This window comes from Stigmatopora nigra, unplaced genomic scaffold (genome assembly GCF_051989575.1).
Source record: "Stigmatopora nigra isolate UIUO_SnigA unplaced genomic scaffold, RoL_Snig_1.1 HiC_scaffold_24, whole genome shotgun sequence".
NCBI classification, from domain to species: domain Eukaryota; kingdom Metazoa; phylum Chordata; class Actinopteri; order Syngnathiformes; family Syngnathidae; genus Stigmatopora; species Stigmatopora nigra.
Window position 1 is genome coordinate 2,135,747 of NW_027551603.1, and position 17,175 is coordinate 2,152,921.

Below are 17,175 nucleotides of genomic sequence, written 5' to 3' on the forward strand. Positions count from 1 at the left end.
CAGATGGACACCCATGAAATGTCGAAAAAGATGCGGGGTATGATGCTCACAGCACCTGGTATTCCCAAGCGGTCTTCAATCAGGTACTAAACAGGCCGAACCATGCTTGGCTTCCGAGATCGGACGAGATCGGGCCTTTTCAGGGTGGTATGGCCGTGGGCGGTACTGCACTTTCAGATAGACACCCATGAAATGTCGAAAAAAATGCGGGGTATGATGCTCACAGCACCTGGTATTCCCAAGCGGTCTCCCAATCAGGTACTAACCAGGCCAAACCATGCTTGGCTTCCTAGATCGGGCGAGATCGGGCCTTTTCAGGGTGGTATGGCCGTGAGCGGTACTGCTCGTGCAGATGGACACCCATGAAATGTCGAAAAAGATGCGGGGCAAGATGCTCACAGCACCTGGTATTCCCAAGCGGTCTCCCAATCAGGTACTAAACAGGCTGAACCCTGCTTGGCTGCCGAGATCGGACGAGATCGGGCGAGATTGGGCCTTTTCAGGGTGGTATGGCCGTGAGCGGTACTGCTTTTGCAGATGGACACCCATAAAATGTCGAAAAAGATGCGGGGTATGATGCTCACAGCACGTGGTATTCCCAAGCGGTCTCCCAATCAGGTACTAACCAGGCCGAACCATGCTTGGCTGCCGAGATCGGACGAGATCGGACGAGATCGGGCCTTTTCAGGGTGGTATGGCTGTGAGCGGTACTGCACTAGCAGATGGACACCCATGAAATGTCGAAAAAGATGCGGGGTATGATGCTCACAGCACCTGGTATTCCCAAGCGGTCTCCCAATCAGGTACTAACCAGGCCGAACCATGCTTGGCTTCCTAGATCGGACGAGATCGGACGAAATCGGGCCTTTTCAGGGTGGTATGGCCGTGAGCGGTACTGCACTAGCAGATGGACATCCATGAAATGTCGAAAAAGATGCGGGGTATGATGCTCACAGCACCTGGTATTCCCAAGCGGTCTCCCAATCAGGTACTAAACCGGCCGAACCATGCTTGGCTTCCGAGATCGGAGGAGATCGGGCCTTTTCAGGGTGGTATGGCCGTGAGCGGTACTGCTCTTGCAGATGGACACCCATGAAATGTCGAAAAAGATGCGGGGTATGATGCTCACAGCACCTGGTATTCCCAAGCGGTCTCCCAATCAGGTACTAACCAGGCCGAACCATGCTTGGCTTCCGAGATCGGACGAGATCGGGCCTTTTCAGGGTGGTATGGCCGTGAACGGTACTGCACTAGCAGATGGACACCCATGAAATGTCGAAAAAGATGCGGGGCATGGTTCTCACAGCACCTGGTATTCCCAAGCGGTCTCCCAATCTGGTACTAAACAAGTCTAACCATGCTTGGCTTCCGAGATCGGGCGAGATCGGGCCTTTTCAGGGTGGTATGGCCGTGAGCGGTACTGCTTTTGCAGATGGACACCCATGAAATGTCGAAAAAGATGCGGGGTATGATGCTCACAGCACCTGGTATTCCCAAGCGGTCTCCCAACCAGGTACTAACCAGGCCCAACCATGCTTGGCTTCCAAGATCGGACGAGATCGGGCCTTTTCAGGGTGGTATGGCCATGCGCGGTACTGCACTAGCAGATGGACACCCATGAAATGTCGAAAAAGATGCGGGGTATGATGCTCACAGCACCTGGTATTCCCAAGCGGTCTCCCAATCAGGTACTAACCAGGCCGAACCATGCTTGGCTTCCGAGATCGGACGAGACCGGACCTTTTCAGGGTGGTATGGCCGTGAGCGGTACTGCTCTTGCAGATGGACACCCATGAAATGTCGAAAAAGATGCGGGGTATGATGCTCACAGCACCTGGTATTCCCAAGCGGTCTCCCAATCAGGTACTAACCAGGCCGAACCATGCTTGGCTGCCGAGATCGGGCGAGATCGGGCGAGATCGGGCCTTTTCAGGGTGGTATGGCCGTGAGCGGTACTGCTCTTGCAGATGGACACCCATGAAATGTCGAAAAAGATGCGGGGTATGATGCTCACAGCACCTGGTATTCCCAAGCGGTCTCCCAATCAGGTACTAAACAGGCCGAACCATGCTTGGCTGCCGAGATCGGACGAGATCGGACGAGATCGGGCCTTATCAGGGTGGTATGGCCGTGAGCGGTACTGCACTAGCAGATGGACACCCATGAAATGTCGAAAAAGATGCGGGGTATGATGCTCACAGCACCTGGTATTCCCAAGCGGTCTCCCAATCAGGTACTAACCAGGCTGAACCATGATTGGCTTCCGAGATCAGATGAGATCAGGCCTTTTCAGGGTGGTATGGCCGTGAGCGGTACTGCTATTGCAGATGGACACCCATGAAATGTCGAAAAAGATGCGAGGTATGATGCTCACAGCACCTGGTATTCCCAAGCGGTCTCCCAATCAGGTACTAAACAGGCCGAACCATGCTTGGCTGCCGAGATCGGACGAAATCGGGCGAGATCGGGCCTTATCAGGGAGGTATGGCCGTGAGCGGTACTGCACTAGCAGATGGACACCCATGAAATGTCGAAAAAGATGCGGGGTATGATGCTCACAGCACCTGGTATTCCCAAGCGGTCTCCCAATCAGGTACTAACCAGGCCGAACCATGCTTGGCTTCCTAGATCGGGCGAGATCGGGCCTTTTCAGGGTGGTATGGCCGTGAGCGGTACTGCTTTTGCAGATGGACACCCATGAAATGTCGAAAAAGATGCGGGGAATGATGCTCACAGCACCTGGTATTCCAAAGTGGTCTCCCAATCAGGTACTTACCAGGCCGAACCATGCTTGCCTTCCGAAATCGGAGGAGATTGGGCCTTTTCAGGGTGGTATGGCCGTGAGCGGTACTACTCTTGCAGATGGACACCCATGAAATGTCGAAAAAGATGCGGGGCAAGATGCTCACAGCACCTGGTATTCCCAAGCGGTCTCCCAATCAGGTACTAACCAGGCCGAACCATGCTTGGCTTCCGATATCGGACGAGATCAGGCCTTTTCAGGGTGGTATGGCCGTGAGTAGTACTGCTCATGCAGATGGACACCCATGAAATGTCGAAAAAAATGCGGGGTATGATGCTCACAGCACCTGGTATTCCCAAGAGGTCTCCCAATCAGGTACTAACCAGGGCGAACCATGCTTGGCTTCCAAGATCGGACGAGATCGGGCCTTTACAGGGTGGTATGGCCGTGAGCGGTACTTCTCTTGCAGATGGACACCCATGAAATGTCGAAAAATATGCGGGGTATGATGCTCACAGCACCTGGTATTCCCAAGCTGTCTCCCAATCAGGTACTAACCAGGCCGAACCATGCTTGGCTGCCGAGATCGGACGAGATCGGGCGAGACCGGACCTTTTCAGGGTGGTATGGCCGTGAGCGGTACTGCTCTTGCAGATGGACACCCATGAAATGTCGAAAAAGATGCGGGGTATGATGCTCACAGCACCTGGTATTCCCAAGCGGTCTCCCAATCAGGTACTAACCAGGCCGAACCATGCTTGGCTGCCGAGATCGGGCGAGATCGGGCGAGATCGGGCCTTTTCAGGGTGGTATGGCCGTGAGCGGTACTGCTCTTGCAGATGGACACCCATGAAATGTCGAAAAAGATGCGGGGTATGATGCTCACAGCACCTGGTATTCCCAAGCGGTCTCCCAATCAGGTACTAAACAGGCCGAACCATGCTTGGCTGCCGAGATCGGACGAGATCGGACGAGATCGGGCCTTATCAGGGTGGTATGGCCGTGAGCGGTACTGCACTAGCAGATGGACACCCATGAAATGTCGAAAAAGATGCGGGGTATGATGCTCACAGCACCTGGTATTCCCAAGCGGTCTCCCAATCAGGTACTAACCAGGCCGAACCATGATTGGCTTCCGAGATCAGACGAGATCGGGCCTTTTCAGGGTGGTATGGCCGTGAGCGGTACTGCTATTGCAGATGGACACCCATGAAATGTCGAAAAAGATGCGAGGTATGATGCTCACAGCACCTGGTATTCCCAAGCGGTCTCCCAATCAGGTACTAAACAGGCCGAACCATGCTTGGCTGCCGAGATCGGACGAAATCGGGCGAGATCGGGCCTTATCAGGGTGGTATGGCCTTGAGCGGTACTGCACTAGCAGATGGACACCCATGAAATGTCGAAAAAGATGCGGGGTATGATGCTCACAGCACCTGGTATTCCCAAGCGGTCTCCCAATCGGGTACTAACCAGGCCGAACCATGCTTGGCTGCCGAGATCGGACAAGATCGGGCGAGATCGGGCCTTATCAGGGTGGTATGGCCGTGAGCGGTACTGCTCTTGCAGATGGACATCCATGAAATGTCGAAAAAGATGCGGGGTATGATGCTCACAGCACCTGGTATTCCCAAGCGGTCTCCCAATCAGGTACTAAACAGGCCGAACCATGCTTGGCTTCCGAGATCGGACGAGATCGGGCCTTTTCAGGGTGGTATGGCCGTGAGCGGTACTGCACTAGCAGATGGACACCCATGAAATATCGAAAAAGATGCGGGGTATGATGCTCACAGCACCTGGTATTCCCAAGCGGTCTCCCAATCAGGTGCTAACCAGGCCGAACGATGCTTGGCTTCCGAGATCGGGCGAGATCGGGCCTTTTCAGGGTGGTATGGCCGTGAGCGATATTGCACTTGCAGATGGACACCCATGAAATGTCGAAAAAGATGCGGGGTATGATGCTCACAGCACCTGGTATTCCGAAGCGGTCTCCCAATCAGGTACTAACCAGGCCGAACAATGCTTGGCTGCCGAGATCGGACGAGATCGGACGAGATCGGGCCTTATCAGGGTGGTATGGCCGTGAGCGGTACTGCTCTTGCAGATGGACACCCATGAAATGTCGAAAAAGATGCGGGGTATGATGCTCACAGCACCTGGTATTCCCAAGCGGTCTCCCAATCAGGTACTAACCAGGCCGAACCATGCTTGGCTGCCGAGATCGGACGAGATCGGGCGAGATCAGGCCTCATCAGGGTGGTATGGCCGTGAGCGGTACTGCTCTTGCAGATGGACACCAATGAAATGTCGAAAAAGATGCGGGGTATGATGCTCACAGCACCTGGTATTCCCAAGCGGTCTCCCAATCAGGTACTAACCAGGCCGAACCATGCTTGGCTGCCGAGAACGGACGAGATCGGGCCTTTTCAGGGTGGTATGGCCGTGAGCGGTACTACTCTTGCAGATGGACACCCATGAAATGTCGAAAAAGATGCGGGGTATGATGCTCACAGCACCTGGTATTCCCAAGCGGTCTCCCAATCAGCTACTAACCAGGCCGAACAATGCTTGGCTTCCGAAATCGGACGAGATCGGGCCTTTTCAGGGTGGTATGGCCGTGAGCGGTGCTGCACTAGCAGATGGACACCCATGAAATGTCGAAAAAGATGCGGGGTATGATGCTCACAGCACCTGGTATTCCCAAGCGGTCTCCCAATCAGGTACTAACCAGGCCGAAGCATGCTTGGCTTCCGAGATCGGACGAGATCGGGCTTTTTCAGGGTGGTATGGCCGTGAGCGGTACTGCTCTTGCAGATGGACACCCATGAAATGTCGAAAAAGATGCGGGGTATGATGCTCACAGCACCTGGTATTCCCAAGCGGTCTCCCAATCAGGTACTAAACAGGCCGAACCATGCTTGGCTGCCGAGATCGGACGAGATCGGGCCTTTTCAGGGTGGTATGGCCGTGAGCGGTACTGCACTAGCAGATGGACACCCGTGAAATGTCGAAAAAGATGCAGGGTATGATGCTCACAGTACCTGGTATTCCCAAGCGGTCTCCCAATCAGGTACTAACCAGGCCGAACCATGCTTGGCTTCCGAGTTCGGACGAGATCGGGCCTTTTCAGGGTGGTATGGCCGTGAGCGGTATTGTCTTTGCAGATGGACACCCATGAAATGTCGAAAAAGATGCGGGGTATGATGCTCACAGCACCTGGTATTCCCAAGCGGTCTCCCAATCAGGTACTAACCAGGCCGAAGCATGCTTGGCTTCCGAGATCGGGTGAGATCGGGCCTTTTCAGGGTGGTATGGCCGTGAGCGGTACTGCTTTTGCAGATGGACACCCATGAAATGTCGAAAAAGATGCGGGGTATGATGCTCACAGCACGTGGTATTCCCAAGCGGTCTCCCAATCAGGTACTAACCAGGCCGAACCATGCTTGGCTGCCGAGATCGGACGAGATCGGACGAGATCGGGCCTTTTCAGGGTGGTATGGCTGTGAGCGGTACTGCACTAGCATATGGACACCCATGAAATGTCGAAAAAGATGCGGGGTATGATGCTCACAGCACCTGGTATTCCCAAGCGGTCTCCCAATCAGGTACTAACCAGGTCGAACAATGCTTGGCTTCCTAGATCGGACGAGATCGGGCCTTTTCAGGGTGGTATGGCCGTGAGCGGTACTGCACTAGCAGATGGACACCCATGAAATGTCGAAAAAGATGCGGGGTATGATGCTCACAGCACCTGGTATTCCCAAGCGGTCTCCCAATTAGGTACTAACCAGGCCGATCCATGTTTGGCTTCCGAGATCGGACGAGATCGGACGAGATCGGGCCTTTTCAGGGTGGTATGGCCGTGAGCGGTACTGCACTAGCAGATGGACACCCATGAAATGTCGAAAAAGATGCGGGGTATGATGCTCACAGCACCTGGTATTCCCAAGCGGTCTCCCAATCAGGTACTAACCAGGCCGAACGATGCTTGGCTTCCTAGATCGGGCGAGATCGGGCCTTTTCAGGGTGGTATGGCCGTGAGCGGTACTGCTTTTGCAGATGGACACCCATGAAATGTCGAAAAAGATGCGGGGAATGATGCTCACAGCACCTGGTATTCCAAAGTGGTCTCCCAATCAGGTACTTACCAGGCCGAACCATGCTTGCCTTCCGAAATCGGACGAGATCGGGCCTTTTCAGGGTGGTATGGCCGTGAGCGGTACCGCTCTTGCAGATGGACACCCATGAAATGTCGAAAAAGATGCGGGGTATGATGCTCACAGCACCTGGTATTCCCAAGCGGTCTCCCAATCAGGTACTAAACAGGATGAACCATGCTTGGCTTCCGATATCGGACGAGATCAGGCCTTTTCAGGGTGGTATGGCCGTGAGTAGTACTGCTCATGCAGATGGACACCCATGAAATGTCGAAAAAAATTCGGGGTATGATGCTCACAGCACCTGGTATTCCCAAGAGGTCTCCCAATCAGGTACTAACCAGGCCGAACCATGCTTGGCTTCCAAGATCGGACGAGATCGGGCCTTTACAGGGTGGTATGGCCGTGAGCGGTACTTCTCTTGCAGATGGACACCCATGAAATGTCGAAAAATATGCGGGGTATGATGCTCACAGCACCTGGTATTCCCAAGCTGTCTCCCAATCAGGTACTAACCAGGCCGAACCATGCTTGGCTGCCGAGATCGGACGAGATCGGGCGAGACCGGACCTTTTCAGGGTGGTATGGCCGTGAGCGGTACTGCTCTTGCAGATGGACACCCATGAAATGTCGAAAAAGATGCGGGGTATGATGCTCACAGCACCTGGTATTCCCAAGCGGTCTCCCAATCAGGTACTAACCAGGCCGAACCATGCTTGGCTGCCGAGATCGGGCGAGATCGGGCGAGATCGGGCCTTTTCAGGGTGGTATGGCCGTGAGCGGTACTGCTCTTGCAGATGGACACCCATGAAATGTCGAAAAAGATGCGGGGTATGATGCTCACAGCACCTGGTATTCCCAAGCGGTCTCCCAATCAGGTACTAAACAGGCCGAACCATGCTTGGCTGCCGAGATCGGACGAGATCGGACGAGATCGGGCCTTATCAGGGTGGTATGGCCGTGAGCGGTACTGCACTAGCAGATGGACACCCATGAAATGTCGAAAAAGATGCGGGGTATGATGCTCACAGCACCTGGTATTCCCAAGCGGTCTCCCAATCAGGTACTAACCAGGCCGAACCATGATTGGCTTCCGAGATCAGATGAGATCGGGCCTTTTCAGGGTGGTATGGCCGTGAGCGGTACTGCTATTGCAGATGGACACCCATGAAATGTCGAAAAAGATGCGAGGTATGATGCTCACAGCACCTGGTATTCCCAAGCGGTCTCCCAATCAGGTACTAAACAGGCCGAACCATGCTTGGCTGCCGAGATCGGACGAAATCGGGCGAGATCGGGCCTTATCAGGGTGGTATGGCCTTGAGCGGTACTGCACTAGCAGATGGACACCCATGAAATGTCGAAAAAGATGCGGGGTATGATGCTCACAGCACCTGGTATTCCCAAGCGGTCTCCCAATCGGGTACTAACCAGGCCGAACCATGCTTGGCTGCCGAGATCGGACAAGATCGGGCGAGATCGGGCCTTATCAGGGTGGTATGGCCGTGAGCGGTACTGCTCTTGCAGATGGACATCCATGAAATGTCGAAAAAGATGCGGGGTATGATGCTCACAGCACCTGGTATTCCCAAGCGGTCTCCCAATCAGGTACTAAACAGGCCGAACCATGCTTGGCTGCCGAGATCGGACGAGATCGGACGAGATCGGGCCTTATCAGGGTGGTATGGCCGTGAGCGGTACTGCACTAGCAGATGGACACCCATGAAATGTCGAAAAAGATGCGGGGTATGATGCTCACAGCACCTGGTATTCCCAAGCGGTCTCCCAATCAGGTACTAACCAGGCCGAACCATGATTGGCTTCCGAGATCAGATGAGATCGGGCCTTTTCAGGGTGGTATGGCCGTGAGCGGTACTGCTATTGCAGATGGACACCCATGAAATGTCGAAAAAGATGCGAGGTATGATGCTCACAGCACCTGGTATTCCCAAGCGGTCTCCCAATCAGGTACTAAACAGGCCGAACCATGCTTGGCTGCCGAGATCGGACGAAATCGGGCGAGATCGGGCCTTATCAGGGTGGTATGGCCTTGAGCGGTACTGCACTAGCAGATGGACACCCATGAAATGTCGAAAAAGATGCGGGGTATGATGCTCACAGCACCTGGTATTCCCAAGCGGTCTCCCAATCGGGTACTAACCAGGCCGAACCATGCTTGGCTGCCGAGATCGGACAAGATCGGGCGAGATCGGGCCTTATCAGGGTGGTATGGCCGTGAGCGGTACTGCTCTTGCAGATGGACATCCATGAAATGTCGAAAAAGATGCGGGGTATGATGCTCACAGCACCTGGTATTCCCAAGCGGTCTCCCAATCAGGTACTAAACAGGCCGAACCATGCTTGGCTTCCGAGATCGGACGAGATCGGGCCTTTTCAGGGTGGTATGGCCGTGAGCGGTACTGCACTAGCAGATGGACACCCATGAAATGTCGAAAAAGATGCGGGGTATGATGCTCACAGCACCTGGTATTCCCAAGCGGTCTCCCAATCAGGTACTAACCAGGCCGAACCATGCTTGGCTTCCGAGATCGGGCGAGATCGGGCCTTTTCAGGGTGGTATGGCCGTGAGCGATATTGCACTTGCAGATGGACAACCATGAAATGTCGAAAAAGATGCGGGGTATGATGCTCACAGCACCTGGTATTCCGAAGCGGTCTCCCAATCAGGTACTAACCAGGCCGAACAATGCTTGGCTGCCGAGATCGGACGAGATCGGGCCTTATCAGGGTGGTATGGCCGTGAGCGGTACTGCTCTTGCAGATGGACACCCATGAAATGTCGAAAAAGATGCGGGGTATGATGCTCACAGCACCTGGTATTCCCAAGCGGTCTCCCAATCAGGTACTAACCAGGCCGAACCATGCTTGGCTGCCGAGATCGGACGAGATCGGGCGAGATCAGGCCTCATCAGGGTGGTATGGCCGTGAGCGGTACTGCTCTTGCAGATGGACACCAATGAAATGTCGAAAAAGATGCGGGGTATGATGCTCACAGCACCTGGTATTCCCAAGCGGTCTCCCAATCAGGTACTAACCAGGCCGAACCATGCTTGGCTGCCGAGAACGGACGAGATCGGGCCTTTTCAGGGTGGTATGGCCGTGAGCGGTACTACTCTTGCAGATGGACACCCATGAAATGTCGAAAAAGATGCGGGGTATGATGCTCACAGCACCTGGTATTCCCAAGCGGTCTCCCAATCAGCTACTAACCAGGCCGAACCATGCTTGGCTTCCGAAATCGGACGAGATCGGGCCTTTTCAGGGTGGTATGGCCGTGAGCGGTGCTGCACTAGCAGATGGACACCCATGAAATGTCGAAAAAGATGCGGGGTATGATGCTCACAGCACCTGGTATTCCCAAGCGGTCTCCCAATCAGGTACTAACCAGGCCGAACCATGCTTGGCTTCCGAGATCGGACGAGATCGGGCTTTTTCAGGGTGGTATGGCCGTGAGCGGTACTGCTCTTGCAGATGGACACCCATGAAATGTCGAAAAAGATGCGGGGTATGATGCTCACAGCACCTGGTATTCCCAAGCGGTCTCCCAATCAGGTACTAAACAGGCCGAACCATGCTTGGCTGCCGAGATCGGACGAGATCGGGCCTTTTCAGGGTGGTATGGCCGTGAGCGGTACTGCACTAGCAGATGGACACCCGTGAAATGTCGAAAAAGATGCAGGGTATGATGCTCACAGTACCTGGTATTCCCAAGCGGTCTCCCAATCAGGTACTAACCAGGCCGAACCATGCTTGGCTTCCGAGTTCGGACGAGATCGGGCCTTTTCAGGGTGGTATGGCCGTGAGCGGTATTGTCTTTGCAGATGGACACCCATGAAATGTCGAAAAAGATGCGGGGTATGATGCTCACAGCACCTGGTATTCCCAAGCGGTCTCCCAATCAGGTACTAACCAGGCCGAAACATGCTTGGCTTCCGAGATCGGGTGAGATCGGGCCTTTTCAGGGTGGTATGGCCGTGAGCGGTACTGCTTTTGCAGATGGACACCCATGAAATGTCGAAAAAGATGCAGGGTATGATGCTCACAGCACGTGGTATTCCCAAGCGGTCTCCCAATCAGGTACTAACCAGGCCGAACCATGCTTGGCTGCCGAGATCGGACGAGATCGGACGAGATCGGGCCTTTTCAGGGTGGTATGGCTGTGAGCGGTACTGCACTAGCAGATGGACACCCATGAAATGTCGAAAAAGATGCGGGGTATGATGCTCACAGCACCTGGTATTCCCAAGCGGTCTCCCAATCAGGTACTAACCAGGTCGAACAATGCTTGGCTTCCTAGATCGGACGAGATCGGGCCTTTTCAGGGTGGTATGGCCGTGAGCGGTACTGCACTAGCAGATGGACACCCATGAAATGTCGAAAAAGATGCGGGGTATGATGCTCACAGCACCTGGTATTCCCAAGCGGTCTCCCAATTAGGTACTAACCAGGCCGATCCATGTTTGGCTTCCGAGATCGGACGAGATCGGACGAGATCGGGCCTTTTCAGGGTGGTATGGCCGTGAGCGGTACTGCACTAGCAGATGGACACCCATGAAATGTCGAAAAAGATGCGGGGTATGATGCTCACAGCACCTGGTATTCCCAAGCGGTCTCCCAATCAGGTACTAACCAGGCCGAACGATGCTTGGCTTCCTAGATCGGGCGAGATCGGGCCTTTTCAGGGTGGTATGGCCGTGAGCGGTACTGCTTTTGCAGATGGACACCCATGAAATGTCGAAAAAGATGCGGGGAATGATGCTCACAGCACCTGGTATTCCAAAGTGGTCTCCCAATCAGGTACTTACCAGGCCGAACCATGCTTGCCTTCCGAAATCGGACGAGATCGGGCCTTTTCAGGGTGGTATGGCCGTGAGCGGTACCGCTCTTGCAGATGGACACCCATGAAATGTCGAAAAAGATGCGGGGTATGATGCTCACAGCACCTGGTATTCCCAAGCGGTCTCCCAATCAGGTACTAAACAGGATGAACCATGCTTGGCTTCCGATATCGGACGAGATCAGGCCTTTTCAGGGTGGTATGGCCGTGAGTAGTACTGCTCATGCAGATGGACACCCATGAAATGTCGAAAAAAATGCGGGGTATGATGCTCACAGCACCTGGTATTCCCAAGAGGTCTCCCAATCAGGTACTAACCAGGCCGAACCATGCTTGGCTTCCAAGATCGGACGAGATCGGGCCTTTACAGGGTGGTATGGCCGTGAGCAGTACTTCTCTTGCAGATGGACACCCATGAAATGTCGAAAAATATGCGGGGTATGATGCTCACAGCACCTGGTATTCCCAAGCTGTCTCCCAATCAGGTACTAACCAGGCCGAACCATGCTTGGCTGCCGAGATCGGACGAGATCGGGCGAGACCGGACCTTTTCAGGGTGGTATGGCCTTGAGCGGTACTGCACTAGCAGATGGACACCCATGAAATGTCGAAAAAGATGCGGGGTATGATGCTCACAGCACCTGGTATTCCCAAGCGGTCTCCCAATCGGGTACTAACCAGGCCGAACCATGCTTGGCTGCCGAGATCGGACAAGATCGGGCGAGATCGGGCCTTATCAGGGTGGTATGGCCGTGAGCGGTACTGCTCTTGCAGATGGACATCCATGAAATGTCGAAAAAGATGCGGGGTATGATGCTCACAGCACCTGGTATTCCCAAGCGGTCTCCCAATCAGGTACTAAACAGGCCGAACCATGCTTGGCTTCCGAGATCGGACGAGATCGGGCCTTTTCAGGGTGGTATGGCCGTGAGCGGTACTGCACTAGCAGATGGACACCCATGAAATGTCGAAAAAGATGCGGGGTATGATGCTCACAGCACCTGGTATTCCCAAGCGGTCTCCCAATCAGGTACTAACCAGGCCGAACCATGCTTGACTTCCGAGATCGGGCGAGATCGGGCCTTTTCAGGGTGGTATGGCCGTGAGCGATATTGCACTTGCAGATGGACACCCATGAAATGTCGAAAAAGATGCGGGGTATGATGCTCACAGCACCTGGTATTCCGAAGCGGTCTCCCAATCAGGTACTAACCAGGCCGAACAATGCTTGGCTGCCGAGATCGGACGAGATCGGACGAGATCGGGCCTTATCAGGGTGGTATGGCCGTGAGCGGTACTGCTCTTGCAGATGGACACCCATGAAATGTCGAAAAAGATGCGGGGTATGATGCTCACAGCACCTGGTATTCCCAAGCGGTCTCCCAATCAGGTACTAACCAGGCCGAACCATGCTTGGCTGCCGAGATCGGACGAGATCGGGCGAGATCAGGCCTCATCAGGGTGGTATGGCCGTGAGCGGTACTGCTCTTGCAGATGGACACCAATGAAATGTCGAAAAAGATGCGGGGTACGATGCTCACAGCACCTGGTATTCCCAAGCGGTCTCCCAATCAGGTACTAACCAGGCCGAACAATGCTTGGCTGCCGAGAACGGACGAGATCGGGCCTTTTCAGGGTGGTATGGCCGTGAGCGGTACTACTCTTGCAGATGGACACCCATGAAATGTCGAAAAAGATGCGGGGTATGATGCTCACAGCACCTGGTATTCCCAAGCGGTCTCCCAATCAGCTACTAACCAGGCCGAACCATGCTTGGCTTCCGAAATCGGACGAGATCGGGCCTTTTCAGGGTGGTATGGCCGTGAGCGGTGCTGCACTAGCAGATGGACACCCATGAAATGTCGAAAAAGATGCGGGGTATGATGCTCACAGCACCTGGTATTCCCAAGCGGTCTCCCAATCAGGTACTAACCAGGCCGAACCATGCTTGGCTTCCGAGATCGGACGAGATCGGGCTTTTTCAGGGTGGTATGGCCGTGAGCGGTACTGCTCTTGCAGATGGACACCCATGAAATGTCGAAAAAGATGCGGGGTATGATGCTCACAGCACCTGGTATTCCCAAGCGGTCTCCCAATCAGGTACTAAACAGGCCGAACCATGCTTGGCTGCCGAGATCGGACGAGATCGGGCCTTTTCAGGGTGGTATGGCCGTGAGCGGTACTGCACTAGCAGATGGACACCCGTGAAATGTCGAAAAAGATGCAGGGTATGATGCTCACAGTACCTGGTATTCCCAAGCGGTCTCCCAATCAGGTACTAACCAGGCCGAACCATGCTTGGCTTCCGAGTTCGGACGAGATCGGGCCTTTTCAGGGTGGTATGGCCGTGAGCGGTATTGTCTTTGCAGATGGACACCCATGAAATGTCGAAAAAGATGCGGGGTATGATGCTCACAGCACCTGGTATTCCCAAGCGGTCTCCCAATCAGGTACTAACCAGGCCGAAACATGCTTGGCCTCCGAGATCGGGTGAGATCGGGCCTTTTCAGGGTGGTATGGCCGTGAGCGGTACTGCTTTTGCAGATGGACACCCATGAAATGTCGAAAAAGATGCGGGGTATGATGCTCACAGCACGTGGTATTCCCAAGCGGTCTCCCAATCAGGTACTAACCAGGCCGAACCATGCTTGGCTGCCGAGATCGGACGAGATCGGACGAGATCGGGCCTTTTCAGGGTGGTATGGCTGTGAGCGGTACTGCACTAGCAGATGGACACCCATGAAATGTCGAAAAAGATGCGGGGTATGATGCTCACAGCACCTGGTATTCCCAAGCGGTCTCCCAATCAGGTACTAACCAGGTCGAACAATGCTTGGCTTCCTAGATCGGACGAGATCGGGCCTTTTCAGGGTGGTATGGCCGTGAGCGGTACTGCACTAGCAGATGGACACCCATGAAATGTCGAAAAAGATGCGGGGTATGATGCTCACAGCACCTGGTATTCCCAAGCGGTCTCCCAATTAGGTACTAACCAGGCCGATCCATGTTTGGCTTCCGAGATCGGACGAGATCGGACGAGATCGGGCCTTTTCAGGGTGGTATGGCCGTGAGCGGTACTGCACTAGCAGATGGACACCCATGAAATGTCGAAAAAGATGCGGGGTATGATGCTCACAGCACCTGGTATTCCCAAGCGGTCTCCCAATCAGGTACTAACCAGGCCGAACGATGCTTGGCTTCCTAGATCGGGCGAGATCGGGCCTTTTCAGGGTGGTATGGCCGTGAGCGGTACTGCTTTTGCAGATGGACACCCATGAAATGTCGAAAAAGATGCGGGGAATGATGCTCACAGCACCTGGTATTCCAAAGTGGTCTCCCAATCAGGTACTTACCAGGCCGAACCATGCTTGCCTTCCGAAATCGGACGAGATCGGGCCTTTTCAGGGTGGTATGGCCGTGAGCGGTACCGCTCTTGCAGATGGACACCCATGAAATGTCGAAAAAGATGCGGGGTATGATGCTCACAGCACCTGGTATTCCCAAGCGGTCTCCCAATCAGGTACTAAACAGGATGAACCATGCTTGGCTTCCGATATCGGACGAGATCAGGCCTTTTCAGGGTGGTATGGCCGTGAGTAGTACTGCTCATGCAGATGGACACCCATGAAATGTCGAAAAAAATGCGGGGTATGATGCTCACAGCACCTGGTATTCCCAAGAGGTCTCCCAATCAGGTACTAACCAGGCCGAACCATGCTTGGCTTCCAAGATCGGACGAGATCGGGCCTTTACAGGGTGGTATGGCCGTGAGCGGTACTTCTCTTGCAGATGGACACCCATGAAATGTCGAAAAATATGCGGGGTATGATGCTCACAGCACCTGGTATTCCCAAGCTGTCTCCCAATCAGGTACTAACCAGGCCGAACCATGCTTGGCTGCCGAGATCGGACAAGATCGGGCGAGACCGGACCTTTTCAGGGTGGTATGGCCGTGAGCGGTACTGCTCTTGCAGATGGACACCCATGAAATGTCGAAAAAGATGCAGGGTATGATGCTCACAGCACCTGGTATTCCCAAGCGGTCTCCCAATCAGGTACTAACCAGGCCGAACCATGCTTGGCTGCCGAGATCGGGCGAGATCGGGCGAGATCGGGCCTTTTCAGGGTGGTATGGCCGTGAGCGGTACTGCTCTTGCAGATGGACACCCATGAAATGTCGAAAAAGATGCGGGGTATGATGCTCACAGCACCTGGTATTCCCAAGCGGTCTCCCAATCAGGTACTAACCAGGCCGAACAATGCTTGGCTGCCGAGAACGGACGAGATCGGGCCTTTTCAGGGTGGTATGGCCGTGAGCGGTACTACTCTTGCAGATGGACACCCATGAAATGTCGAAAAAGATGCGGGGTATGATGCTCACAGCACCTGGTATTCCCAAGCGGTCTCCCAATCAGCTACTAACCAGGCCGAACCATGCTTGGCTTCCGAAATCGGACGAGATCGGGCCTTTTCAGGGTGGTATGGCCGTGAGCGGTGCTGCACTAGCAGATGGACACCCATGAAATGTCGAAAAAGATGCGGGGTATGATGCTCACAGCACCTGGTATTCCCAAGCGGTCTCCCAATCAGGTACTAACCAGGCCGAACCATGCTTGGCTTCCGAGATCGGACGAGATCGGGCTTTTTCAGGGTGGTATGGCCGTGAGCGGTACTGCTCTTGCAGATGGACACCCATGAAATGTCGAAAAAGATGCGGGGTATGATGCTCACAGCACCTGGTATTCCCAAGCGGTCTCCCAATCAGGTACTAAACAGGCCGAACCATGCTTGGCTGCCGAGATCGGACGAGATCGGGCCTTTTCAGGGTGGTATGGCCGTGAGCGGTACTGCACTAGCAGATGGACACCCGTGAAATGTCGAAAAAGATGCAGGGTATGATGCTCACAGTACCTGGTATTCCCAAGCGGTCTCCCAATCAGGTACTAACCAGGCCGAACCATGCTTGGCTTCCGAGTTCGGACGAGATCGGGCCTTTTCAGGGTGGTATGGCCGTGAGCGGTATTGTCTTTGCAGATGGACACCCATGAAATGTCGAAAAAGATGCGGGGTATGATGCTCACAGCACCTGGTATTCCCAAGCGGTCTCCCAATCAGGTACTTACCAGGCCGAAACATGCTTGGCCTCCGAGATCGGGTGAGATCGGGCCTTTTCAGGGTGGTATGGCCGTGAGCGGTACTGCTTTTGCAGATGGACACCCATGAAATGTCGAAAAAGATGCGGGGTATGATGCTCACAGCACGTGGTATTCCCAAGCGGTCTCCCAATCAGGTACTAACCAGGCCGAACCATGCTTGGCTGCCGAGATCGGACGAGATCGGACGAGATCGGGCCTTTTCAGGGTGGTATGGCTGTGAGCGGTACTGCACTAGCAGATGGACACCCATGAAATGTCGAA

At 54.2% G+C, this 17,175-nt stretch overlaps 96 pseudogenes; all 96 read right to left on the minus strand.

The window, feature by feature from the left end:
• Positions 1–43: 43 nt before the first annotated feature.
• On the minus strand, positions 44–161 carry LOC144186064 (5S ribosomal RNA; annotated as a pseudogene).
• A 56-nt stretch (positions 162–217) lies between these two features.
• On the minus strand, positions 218–336 carry LOC144181842 (5S ribosomal RNA; annotated as a pseudogene).
• Positions 337–392: 56 nt separating this feature from the next.
• LOC144184165 (5S ribosomal RNA) lies at positions 393–521 on the minus strand (annotated as a pseudogene).
• A 56-nt stretch (positions 522–577) lies between these two features.
• Positions 578–706, minus strand: LOC144186260 (5S ribosomal RNA; annotated as a pseudogene).
• A 56-nt stretch (positions 707–762) lies between these two features.
• LOC144186183 (5S ribosomal RNA) lies at positions 763–891 on the minus strand (annotated as a pseudogene).
• Positions 892–947: 56 nt separating this feature from the next.
• On the minus strand, positions 948–1,066 carry LOC144189189 (5S ribosomal RNA; annotated as a pseudogene).
• Positions 1,067–1,122: 56 nt separating this feature from the next.
• On the minus strand, positions 1,123–1,241 carry LOC144185148 (5S ribosomal RNA; annotated as a pseudogene).
• A 56-nt stretch (positions 1,242–1,297) lies between these two features.
• LOC144183488 (5S ribosomal RNA) lies at positions 1,298–1,416 on the minus strand (annotated as a pseudogene).
• Positions 1,417–1,472: 56 nt separating this feature from the next.
• On the minus strand, positions 1,473–1,591 carry LOC144182051 (5S ribosomal RNA; annotated as a pseudogene).
• Positions 1,592–1,647: 56 nt separating this feature from the next.
• LOC144190112 (5S ribosomal RNA) lies at positions 1,648–1,766 on the minus strand (annotated as a pseudogene).
• A 56-nt stretch (positions 1,767–1,822) lies between these two features.
• On the minus strand, positions 1,823–1,951 carry LOC144184040 (5S ribosomal RNA; annotated as a pseudogene).
• Positions 1,952–2,007: 56 nt separating this feature from the next.
• Positions 2,008–2,136, minus strand: LOC144185229 (5S ribosomal RNA; annotated as a pseudogene).
• Positions 2,137–2,192: 56 nt separating this feature from the next.
• LOC144182259 (5S ribosomal RNA) lies at positions 2,193–2,311 on the minus strand (annotated as a pseudogene).
• Positions 2,312–2,367: 56 nt separating this feature from the next.
• LOC144185961 (5S ribosomal RNA) lies at positions 2,368–2,496 on the minus strand (annotated as a pseudogene).
• A 56-nt stretch (positions 2,497–2,552) lies between these two features.
• On the minus strand, positions 2,553–2,671 carry LOC144182345 (5S ribosomal RNA; annotated as a pseudogene).
• Positions 2,672–2,727: 56 nt separating this feature from the next.
• LOC144186317 (5S ribosomal RNA) lies at positions 2,728–2,846 on the minus strand (annotated as a pseudogene).
• A 56-nt stretch (positions 2,847–2,902) lies between these two features.
• LOC144182069 (5S ribosomal RNA) lies at positions 2,903–3,021 on the minus strand (annotated as a pseudogene).
• Positions 3,022–3,077: 56 nt separating this feature from the next.
• Positions 3,078–3,196, minus strand: LOC144191608 (5S ribosomal RNA; annotated as a pseudogene).
• Positions 3,197–3,252: 56 nt separating this feature from the next.
• On the minus strand, positions 3,253–3,381 carry LOC144185854 (5S ribosomal RNA; annotated as a pseudogene).
• A 56-nt stretch (positions 3,382–3,437) lies between these two features.
• Positions 3,438–3,566, minus strand: LOC144184042 (5S ribosomal RNA; annotated as a pseudogene).
• Positions 3,567–3,622: 56 nt separating this feature from the next.
• Positions 3,623–3,751, minus strand: LOC144185230 (5S ribosomal RNA; annotated as a pseudogene).
• A 56-nt stretch (positions 3,752–3,807) lies between these two features.
• LOC144188541 (5S ribosomal RNA) lies at positions 3,808–3,926 on the minus strand (annotated as a pseudogene).
• A 56-nt stretch (positions 3,927–3,982) lies between these two features.
• LOC144187147 (5S ribosomal RNA) lies at positions 3,983–4,111 on the minus strand (annotated as a pseudogene).
• Positions 4,112–4,167: 56 nt separating this feature from the next.
• Positions 4,168–4,296, minus strand: LOC144185358 (5S ribosomal RNA; annotated as a pseudogene).
• A 56-nt stretch (positions 4,297–4,352) lies between these two features.
• LOC144187661 (5S ribosomal RNA) lies at positions 4,353–4,471 on the minus strand (annotated as a pseudogene).
• A 56-nt stretch (positions 4,472–4,527) lies between these two features.
• LOC144185081 (5S ribosomal RNA) lies at positions 4,528–4,646 on the minus strand (annotated as a pseudogene).
• A 56-nt stretch (positions 4,647–4,702) lies between these two features.
• On the minus strand, positions 4,703–4,831 carry LOC144186959 (5S ribosomal RNA; annotated as a pseudogene).
• A 56-nt stretch (positions 4,832–4,887) lies between these two features.
• LOC144182825 (5S ribosomal RNA) lies at positions 4,888–5,016 on the minus strand (annotated as a pseudogene).
• A 56-nt stretch (positions 5,017–5,072) lies between these two features.
• On the minus strand, positions 5,073–5,191 carry LOC144189608 (5S ribosomal RNA; annotated as a pseudogene).
• Positions 5,192–5,247: 56 nt separating this feature from the next.
• LOC144182982 (5S ribosomal RNA) lies at positions 5,248–5,366 on the minus strand (annotated as a pseudogene).
• A 56-nt stretch (positions 5,367–5,422) lies between these two features.
• LOC144188248 (5S ribosomal RNA) lies at positions 5,423–5,541 on the minus strand (annotated as a pseudogene).
• Positions 5,542–5,597: 56 nt separating this feature from the next.
• On the minus strand, positions 5,598–5,716 carry LOC144188846 (5S ribosomal RNA; annotated as a pseudogene).
• A 56-nt stretch (positions 5,717–5,772) lies between these two features.
• LOC144184388 (5S ribosomal RNA) lies at positions 5,773–5,891 on the minus strand (annotated as a pseudogene).
• Positions 5,892–5,947: 56 nt separating this feature from the next.
• On the minus strand, positions 5,948–6,066 carry LOC144190683 (5S ribosomal RNA; annotated as a pseudogene).
• A 56-nt stretch (positions 6,067–6,122) lies between these two features.
• Positions 6,123–6,251, minus strand: LOC144186261 (5S ribosomal RNA; annotated as a pseudogene).
• Positions 6,252–6,307: 56 nt separating this feature from the next.
• On the minus strand, positions 6,308–6,426 carry LOC144184206 (5S ribosomal RNA; annotated as a pseudogene).
• A 56-nt stretch (positions 6,427–6,482) lies between these two features.
• On the minus strand, positions 6,483–6,611 carry LOC144184654 (5S ribosomal RNA; annotated as a pseudogene).
• Positions 6,612–6,667: 56 nt separating this feature from the next.
• On the minus strand, positions 6,668–6,786 carry LOC144185265 (5S ribosomal RNA; annotated as a pseudogene).
• Positions 6,787–6,842: 56 nt separating this feature from the next.
• LOC144181993 (5S ribosomal RNA) lies at positions 6,843–6,961 on the minus strand (annotated as a pseudogene).
• A 56-nt stretch (positions 6,962–7,017) lies between these two features.
• Positions 7,018–7,136, minus strand: LOC144187100 (5S ribosomal RNA; annotated as a pseudogene).
• A 56-nt stretch (positions 7,137–7,192) lies between these two features.
• LOC144188386 (5S ribosomal RNA) lies at positions 7,193–7,311 on the minus strand (annotated as a pseudogene).
• A 56-nt stretch (positions 7,312–7,367) lies between these two features.
• On the minus strand, positions 7,368–7,496 carry LOC144185855 (5S ribosomal RNA; annotated as a pseudogene).
• A 56-nt stretch (positions 7,497–7,552) lies between these two features.
• On the minus strand, positions 7,553–7,681 carry LOC144184043 (5S ribosomal RNA; annotated as a pseudogene).
• Positions 7,682–7,737: 56 nt separating this feature from the next.
• Positions 7,738–7,866, minus strand: LOC144185232 (5S ribosomal RNA; annotated as a pseudogene).
• Positions 7,867–7,922: 56 nt separating this feature from the next.
• LOC144187868 (5S ribosomal RNA) lies at positions 7,923–8,041 on the minus strand (annotated as a pseudogene).
• A 56-nt stretch (positions 8,042–8,097) lies between these two features.
• Positions 8,098–8,226, minus strand: LOC144187148 (5S ribosomal RNA; annotated as a pseudogene).
• Positions 8,227–8,282: 56 nt separating this feature from the next.
• LOC144185359 (5S ribosomal RNA) lies at positions 8,283–8,411 on the minus strand (annotated as a pseudogene).
• Positions 8,412–8,467: 56 nt separating this feature from the next.
• Positions 8,468–8,596, minus strand: LOC144185233 (5S ribosomal RNA; annotated as a pseudogene).
• A 56-nt stretch (positions 8,597–8,652) lies between these two features.
• On the minus strand, positions 8,653–8,771 carry LOC144187869 (5S ribosomal RNA; annotated as a pseudogene).
• Positions 8,772–8,827: 56 nt separating this feature from the next.
• Positions 8,828–8,956, minus strand: LOC144187151 (5S ribosomal RNA; annotated as a pseudogene).
• A 56-nt stretch (positions 8,957–9,012) lies between these two features.
• LOC144185361 (5S ribosomal RNA) lies at positions 9,013–9,141 on the minus strand (annotated as a pseudogene).
• A 56-nt stretch (positions 9,142–9,197) lies between these two features.
• On the minus strand, positions 9,198–9,316 carry LOC144187662 (5S ribosomal RNA; annotated as a pseudogene).
• A 56-nt stretch (positions 9,317–9,372) lies between these two features.
• On the minus strand, positions 9,373–9,491 carry LOC144188495 (5S ribosomal RNA; annotated as a pseudogene).
• Positions 9,492–9,547: 56 nt separating this feature from the next.
• LOC144182498 (5S ribosomal RNA) lies at positions 9,548–9,666 on the minus strand (annotated as a pseudogene).
• Positions 9,667–9,722: 56 nt separating this feature from the next.
• Positions 9,723–9,851, minus strand: LOC144182827 (5S ribosomal RNA; annotated as a pseudogene).
• A 56-nt stretch (positions 9,852–9,907) lies between these two features.
• LOC144189610 (5S ribosomal RNA) lies at positions 9,908–10,026 on the minus strand (annotated as a pseudogene).
• Positions 10,027–10,082: 56 nt separating this feature from the next.
• On the minus strand, positions 10,083–10,201 carry LOC144190507 (5S ribosomal RNA; annotated as a pseudogene).
• Positions 10,202–10,257: 56 nt separating this feature from the next.
• Positions 10,258–10,376, minus strand: LOC144188311 (5S ribosomal RNA; annotated as a pseudogene).
• A 56-nt stretch (positions 10,377–10,432) lies between these two features.
• LOC144188847 (5S ribosomal RNA) lies at positions 10,433–10,551 on the minus strand (annotated as a pseudogene).
• Positions 10,552–10,607: 56 nt separating this feature from the next.
• Positions 10,608–10,726, minus strand: LOC144184399 (5S ribosomal RNA; annotated as a pseudogene).
• A 56-nt stretch (positions 10,727–10,782) lies between these two features.
• LOC144190773 (5S ribosomal RNA) lies at positions 10,783–10,901 on the minus strand (annotated as a pseudogene).
• Positions 10,902–10,957: 56 nt separating this feature from the next.
• Positions 10,958–11,086, minus strand: LOC144186262 (5S ribosomal RNA; annotated as a pseudogene).
• A 56-nt stretch (positions 11,087–11,142) lies between these two features.
• LOC144184207 (5S ribosomal RNA) lies at positions 11,143–11,261 on the minus strand (annotated as a pseudogene).
• A 56-nt stretch (positions 11,262–11,317) lies between these two features.
• LOC144184655 (5S ribosomal RNA) lies at positions 11,318–11,446 on the minus strand (annotated as a pseudogene).
• A 56-nt stretch (positions 11,447–11,502) lies between these two features.
• Positions 11,503–11,621, minus strand: LOC144185266 (5S ribosomal RNA; annotated as a pseudogene).
• Positions 11,622–11,677: 56 nt separating this feature from the next.
• Positions 11,678–11,796, minus strand: LOC144181994 (5S ribosomal RNA; annotated as a pseudogene).
• Positions 11,797–11,852: 56 nt separating this feature from the next.
• On the minus strand, positions 11,853–11,971 carry LOC144187101 (5S ribosomal RNA; annotated as a pseudogene).
• A 56-nt stretch (positions 11,972–12,027) lies between these two features.
• Positions 12,028–12,146, minus strand: LOC144188387 (5S ribosomal RNA; annotated as a pseudogene).
• A 56-nt stretch (positions 12,147–12,202) lies between these two features.
• On the minus strand, positions 12,203–12,331 carry LOC144187228 (5S ribosomal RNA; annotated as a pseudogene).
• Positions 12,332–12,387: 56 nt separating this feature from the next.
• LOC144185362 (5S ribosomal RNA) lies at positions 12,388–12,516 on the minus strand (annotated as a pseudogene).
• Positions 12,517–12,572: 56 nt separating this feature from the next.
• LOC144187663 (5S ribosomal RNA) lies at positions 12,573–12,691 on the minus strand (annotated as a pseudogene).
• Positions 12,692–12,747: 56 nt separating this feature from the next.
• On the minus strand, positions 12,748–12,866 carry LOC144187465 (5S ribosomal RNA; annotated as a pseudogene).
• Positions 12,867–12,922: 56 nt separating this feature from the next.
• Positions 12,923–13,051, minus strand: LOC144186961 (5S ribosomal RNA; annotated as a pseudogene).
• Positions 13,052–13,107: 56 nt separating this feature from the next.
• Positions 13,108–13,236, minus strand: LOC144182828 (5S ribosomal RNA; annotated as a pseudogene).
• A 56-nt stretch (positions 13,237–13,292) lies between these two features.
• Positions 13,293–13,411, minus strand: LOC144182075 (5S ribosomal RNA; annotated as a pseudogene).
• A 56-nt stretch (positions 13,412–13,467) lies between these two features.
• LOC144190508 (5S ribosomal RNA) lies at positions 13,468–13,586 on the minus strand (annotated as a pseudogene).
• A 56-nt stretch (positions 13,587–13,642) lies between these two features.
• On the minus strand, positions 13,643–13,761 carry LOC144188322 (5S ribosomal RNA; annotated as a pseudogene).
• Positions 13,762–13,817: 56 nt separating this feature from the next.
• LOC144188848 (5S ribosomal RNA) lies at positions 13,818–13,936 on the minus strand (annotated as a pseudogene).
• A 56-nt stretch (positions 13,937–13,992) lies between these two features.
• On the minus strand, positions 13,993–14,111 carry LOC144184411 (5S ribosomal RNA; annotated as a pseudogene).
• A 56-nt stretch (positions 14,112–14,167) lies between these two features.
• On the minus strand, positions 14,168–14,286 carry LOC144182763 (5S ribosomal RNA; annotated as a pseudogene).
• Positions 14,287–14,342: 56 nt separating this feature from the next.
• On the minus strand, positions 14,343–14,471 carry LOC144186263 (5S ribosomal RNA; annotated as a pseudogene).
• A 56-nt stretch (positions 14,472–14,527) lies between these two features.
• LOC144184208 (5S ribosomal RNA) lies at positions 14,528–14,646 on the minus strand (annotated as a pseudogene).
• Positions 14,647–14,702: 56 nt separating this feature from the next.
• LOC144184656 (5S ribosomal RNA) lies at positions 14,703–14,831 on the minus strand (annotated as a pseudogene).
• Positions 14,832–14,887: 56 nt separating this feature from the next.
• Positions 14,888–15,006, minus strand: LOC144185268 (5S ribosomal RNA; annotated as a pseudogene).
• A 56-nt stretch (positions 15,007–15,062) lies between these two features.
• Positions 15,063–15,181, minus strand: LOC144181995 (5S ribosomal RNA; annotated as a pseudogene).
• Positions 15,182–15,237: 56 nt separating this feature from the next.
• Positions 15,238–15,356, minus strand: LOC144187103 (5S ribosomal RNA; annotated as a pseudogene).
• Positions 15,357–15,412: 56 nt separating this feature from the next.
• On the minus strand, positions 15,413–15,531 carry LOC144188389 (5S ribosomal RNA; annotated as a pseudogene).
• Positions 15,532–15,587: 56 nt separating this feature from the next.
• On the minus strand, positions 15,588–15,716 carry LOC144186993 (5S ribosomal RNA; annotated as a pseudogene).
• A 56-nt stretch (positions 15,717–15,772) lies between these two features.
• On the minus strand, positions 15,773–15,901 carry LOC144184044 (5S ribosomal RNA; annotated as a pseudogene).
• A 56-nt stretch (positions 15,902–15,957) lies between these two features.
• LOC144182076 (5S ribosomal RNA) lies at positions 15,958–16,076 on the minus strand (annotated as a pseudogene).
• A 56-nt stretch (positions 16,077–16,132) lies between these two features.
• On the minus strand, positions 16,133–16,251 carry LOC144190509 (5S ribosomal RNA; annotated as a pseudogene).
• A 56-nt stretch (positions 16,252–16,307) lies between these two features.
• On the minus strand, positions 16,308–16,426 carry LOC144188334 (5S ribosomal RNA; annotated as a pseudogene).
• Positions 16,427–16,482: 56 nt separating this feature from the next.
• LOC144188849 (5S ribosomal RNA) lies at positions 16,483–16,601 on the minus strand (annotated as a pseudogene).
• A 56-nt stretch (positions 16,602–16,657) lies between these two features.
• Positions 16,658–16,776, minus strand: LOC144184422 (5S ribosomal RNA; annotated as a pseudogene).
• Positions 16,777–16,832: 56 nt separating this feature from the next.
• On the minus strand, positions 16,833–16,951 carry LOC144183802 (5S ribosomal RNA; annotated as a pseudogene).
• Positions 16,952–17,007: 56 nt separating this feature from the next.
• LOC144186265 (5S ribosomal RNA) lies at positions 17,008–17,136 on the minus strand (annotated as a pseudogene).
• Between the last annotated feature and the right edge of the window lie 39 nt (positions 17,137–17,175).